The 5,061-nt window shown below is 44.9% G+C and overlaps 1 protein-coding gene across 1 annotated transcript in view; it reads left to right on the top strand.

The window, feature by feature from the left end:
• The window catches only part of Tfr2 (transferrin receptor 2), a 17,694-nt gene that overhangs the window by 2,704 nt on the left and 9,929 nt on the right, over positions 1-5,061 (top strand). The window lies entirely within an intron of this gene.

Raw genomic sequence — 5,061 nt, forward strand, 5'->3', positions numbered from 1 at the left:
CCCCCCCCCGCCATTTCTAAGCAGTCACATCAACTGCACAGAGAAGATGTGTGTTATCTTTTCTAATCCTTATTCATTCATTTGTTTACTTTTTTGGTGTGTGTGTGTGTGTGTGTGTGTGTGTGTGTGTGTGTTACTGGAGATTGAACTTCTGATTTTCACACTGAGCTACATCCCCAGCCCTTTTTTGAGACAGGATCTTGCTCAGTTGCCCAGGCTGGGGTCACACTTGCAATCCTCCTGCCTCTGCCTCCCAAGTGCTAGGACTACAGGTGTGAGCCACCACCTCAGGTTCCCCCCCGGTCCTCAGGCCTTTTATGTCCTTTTCATTTCTTATTGGAAGTAGGTATCCTTACTTTCTGATGTTAATAGGAATTTTTAAATAATACTTCGTTATTGGGTATGAACTTTGCTGCAGACTCTTAATGGCATTTTTTCTTTCATACTGGGGATTCAATCTGGGTACATCCTCAGCCACTTATTTATTTATGACACTAGGGACTGAACCAGGATATTTACACTGAGCCATATCCCCAGCCCACCTGCCTCTTTCTTTCTTTCTTTCTTTCTTTCTTTCTTTCTTTCTTTCTTTCTATCTATCTTTTCTTTCTTTTAACAGGGTCTCAATGTGTATTCCAAGATGGCCTTGAACTCACTATGCAGTCCAAGCTAGCCTCAGACTCCGAACTATCCTCCTGTTTCAGCCTTCCCTTTCAAGCAGTAGGCTTATAGGTGTGTGCCCCACACCTGGCTTATTTTATTATTTTTAATTAATTGGTTATTTTGCATTACTGAGTATTTTATTATTATTATTATTATTACTGTTATTTTATCTTTTTAAGGCAGGGTCTTGCTGGAATTAGTGCTTCCCTGGCAAGTGCAAGGGCCTGAGTTCAATCCCCAGTTCCGCCAAAATAAATAAATAAATAAGACCGGGTCTCGCTATGCTATTTAGGCCAGGCTGGTCTTGAGCTCACTTTGTAGCCCAGGCTGGTCTGAAATTTGCAACAATCCTCCTGTCTCAGCCTCCTGAATACTGCAATTAGAGGGGTGCGCCCCATGCCCAGTGAGGGTACTTTAAATCCAGAACCTTTGTAGTGAGTTATATCCCCAACCTTTACTTTAAATTTTGAGACAGGATCTCACTTAGTCACTAAACTGTCCAAGCTAGACTCAAACTCTCAACCTTTCTGCCTCAGCCTCCCAGAGTACTGAGATTACAGGTGTGTACTGTGTGCCCACCCAAGGACCCAAGATCTCTTTATACCTTGCCATTTAAAAGATCTCAACTCTGTGGCACTGAGGGAGTTTATTGTTTTGTTTTCTCAAGCTGCACTTAGTGGTCTGGATACAGGATGAACAAGTTGATGTCAAAAAGGCCCAGAGTATGGCCTGTGGGTGTCATCACAGGCCAAGGAGGTGAGAGGCTTAAAGTTAGGGAACACCAGGGACACGGTGCATGGCTCTAGGTTGGATGAATCAGGGAGAGGAGATGACAGACTTGGAGTAACTGGACAACCTGAAGAGCTTGCTGGGGTTCAAGAGTAGAAACAGGAGGGGAAAGGAGGAAGGGAACAGGAAAATGTCTGGCCAGCCTTGGAGATGGAGCTGATAAACTTCGTCCTATTTAACTTGGGGTCTGCAGCACTGAGCATAGTGCTTGGCAGCACTTAGTGCCCATTCAGTAAATCCTCAATGGAAAAAGGTTTCAGACATGGAAGAACCCAGAGAAGTGGCCAGAATTTTCAGTGTCTGATGATGCCATTCATTCATTTATCAACAGATATTTATTAGGTGACTGGCACTAGGCTAAGCAGGTGATCACTTGATATAGCTGACATCATCTAGCCTTTTTCTCATGGAGTGAATGCTCCATTGGAAGGACTCAATACTAATCTTCCCATCACACCAGTGACCACGGGACTATAACAGGCATCATGGCTTTGAAAGGAAAGTATGGGTGTGAGGAACAACCTGAAGAGATGACCTGGTTTACACCGGGAGTCAGGGAAGACTTCCTTGAAGGACTGAAGGATGTGTAATTTGCCAGGCAAAGAGTAGGTGGAAAAGCATTTACCTGGCAAGCTGTTGGCATAGGACGGGTCTCTGGCAGGTTGGTGCTCTTGGAAGCAAGTTGAATGAATATAGCCAATGCAGATGCGACTCAGGCCCTGTAGGGCTTGTTGACTACATTAACTTTTTTTTTGGGGGGGGTGGGGGGGAACCGGGGATTGAACTCAGGCCCTTGCGCATGCCAGGCAAGTGTTTATTCTACTGAGCCATCTCTCAGCCCCTACATTAACTGTTTTACAGTTTTATTCTAAAGGGAAAGAAAAACAGGAAAGTTTTGAGCAACTGAATATAGTGGCCAGATTGGAAGGAATTTTTTTTTTAAGTCAGGTGCAGAAATGAATTATGTAACAGTGATGAGTTATGTGTGGGCATGGTGATGCATGCTTATAATCGTAGTGCTTAGGAGGCTGAGACAAGAGGAATGCTGTGAGTTCAAGGCCACCCTGGGCTACATGGTAAGTTTAAAGCTAGCCTGAAGTACATAGTGAGACCCTGTCCCAAAAGAACAAAACAAAAAAAAGGATTACATTCCTGAGACCATAGCTCAGGATCTGTTTAGTTTCTCTCCTTTGTCTACCCCATTCCTAGAAGCATCTCATCAGATGTGTTTTGTGGGTGACTTTAAATACACAGATGGCCTTGACGTACAGCCAGCCCTCCATATCCTTGGGTGCACATTTCTGATTCAACCAACTGTGGATCACAAATATCTTTTAAAAAACCATATTAGGGGCTGGCTAATAGCTCAGAGGATTAAAGCGCATGCAAGTAAGTGCAGGGACCAGGGGTTCCATCCCCTGGGTCTGTTGTGCCGGCCCTGCCCCTGGGGCCCACTGAGATGGCAATTGACACTGGGCATGGTGGTGCATGCCTGTAATCCCAGGTCTTGGGGGGCTGTAAACAGGCGGATCACTATGAATCTGATCTAGTAGTGAGACCCTGAACACCCTGTAGACCCTTCCCTAAAATACAAAAACTATCTACACAGCATATATATTGTACTAGGTGTTATGTGTGTGCTAGATGTTGAATTATGCAAATACAGCAATGCAATTTTATGTAAGAGATGAGCATCCATACATTTTAGAATCTGCAAAAGTTTTGGAGCCAGTGTGGGAACCAAGGGACAATGATATACATAATACTGTTTTCTGTGTATACGTAGGTATTTATTTATTTTATTTGACCCAAGGTCTCACTACATAGCTCAGACTCATAGAGATCTTCCTGTCTCAGCCTCCTTAGCACTGGGATTACAGGCATGTGCCACTCTGCCCGGTTTTGGTGACTGGTATAGCATGCAGTACTGGGGATCGAACCCAGGTTCTTGTGCTTGCCAGGCACGCACTTAAACCACTGAGCTATCTCCCTAGCCCTATATGATTTTTTTTTAAGAAAGTCATTTCAAGACCCACTATTCAGATATAGTTTTGCTTTGCTTGCTTGCTTGCTTGCTTTCATTTTTTGTACTCGGGATTATACCCAGAGCCTAAACCTGAACTACATCCCGACTTTTTTTTAATTTTTACTTTGAAACAGGTTCTAAGTCACTAAGTTTCCCAGGTTGGGCTTCAACTTTTCATTCACCTGCCTCAGCCTCCCAGAGCTCTGGGGTTACAGATATAGCTATCATCAGTATTTTCTTTTTCTTTTTCTTCCTTTTTTTGGAACTGGGGATTGAACTCAGGCCCTTGCTCTTGCTGGGCAAGCTCTATTCTACTAAGCCATCTCCCCGGCCCCTCCTCAGTGTATTTTTAGTATAGATTTTTAAACTTATTTTTGTGTATTAAAGGTCTGTCCATATTGTAACGTGTACTTCTACATGATTATTCCTTGCTGCCACATGAGAACTCTGTGTTTTATGAACTGTGTTCTCCTGACCAGGCATCCTTGGGTTTTATGTACTCACTGGTCAGGTGCAATTTCAGACAAACTTATTAAAAATCCTGGGTTGGGGGCCAGGGATATGGCTCAGTGGCATAAGTGCCTGCCTAGCAAGCACAAGGTCCCAAGTTCAATCTTCTGTACTGAAAAAAAAAAAAATTATTGGGTGGGGACTTGGGTCAGAGGATCGAACAGGACACTGAGCCTAAGGGCTGTAGACTGCAGTCCTGTTCAGGGTTGACAATGCCTGCATTCTGTAGATTTTTGTGGGGGCGGGAGTACTGGAAATCGAACTCAGGACCTTGCACTTGCCAGGCAGGCATTTGTATCGCTGAGCTGTATCCCTGGCCCCTGTGTGCATTCTGAACCTGGACAGAAGCACTGTGGACTGACATGGTGTTAAGAGAGAAAAGATAAGCCAGATGCTAACTTTCTCAATGAAAGTGGACAAGCTGCTGGTTGGTTAGATTCCAGCCAATCATCATTTGACCATTAGAAAATAACAACAGTGAAGAGGAAGAGGAGGTGGAAGAGACAGACGGTGTGGGCTTCAGTGGAAAAGAGTCTTACTCCAGGAGAACTGGTCAAAACTCTGAAAGGTCAACCTAGGAGAGCCTCCAAACCTGGGAGGGGACCTGAGCCTCCTTCTCCCAAGTCCCATGGGAGACTTGGACTCCCAGGAAAGCCAGGACTATGAAGGCCAGCTGCAGATGACAAAAGGGAAGGAGACTTGTCTGTCACAAGAAAGGCACCGGTGGGGCCATTGGGGAACAGAGGTGAGATGAAAGAATAGCAAGTGCTTGGGGGATAACTTGAGCACTGGACAGTGACTAGAAAAGAAGACAGGGTGAAGTCTCACGTGGGACAAGAGACCTAGCATTTACATTGGAAGCCTTTGTGGGAAGTGTCCCAGGAGGCTGAGGTGGAGGATCTTGTGCGACAGAAAGCTTGCTGCTTCAGCCCAGTTGGTCCTTTTTATTTTTTCCTGTACTGGGGATCAAACCCAGGGCTTTCACAGTGAGCCACACCCTCACCCCTTCTTTTATTTTGAGGCAGGTTGGCTTAAAACACTAAGTTGCTCAAGTTGGACTCTTAAGTCAGGAT

The sequence above is a fragment of the Octodon degus genome, unplaced genomic scaffold (assembly GCF_000260255.1).
Source record: "Octodon degus isolate 3935 unplaced genomic scaffold, OctDeg1.0 scaffold00035, whole genome shotgun sequence".
Classification (NCBI taxonomy): domain Eukaryota; kingdom Metazoa; phylum Chordata; class Mammalia; order Rodentia; family Octodontidae; genus Octodon; species Octodon degus.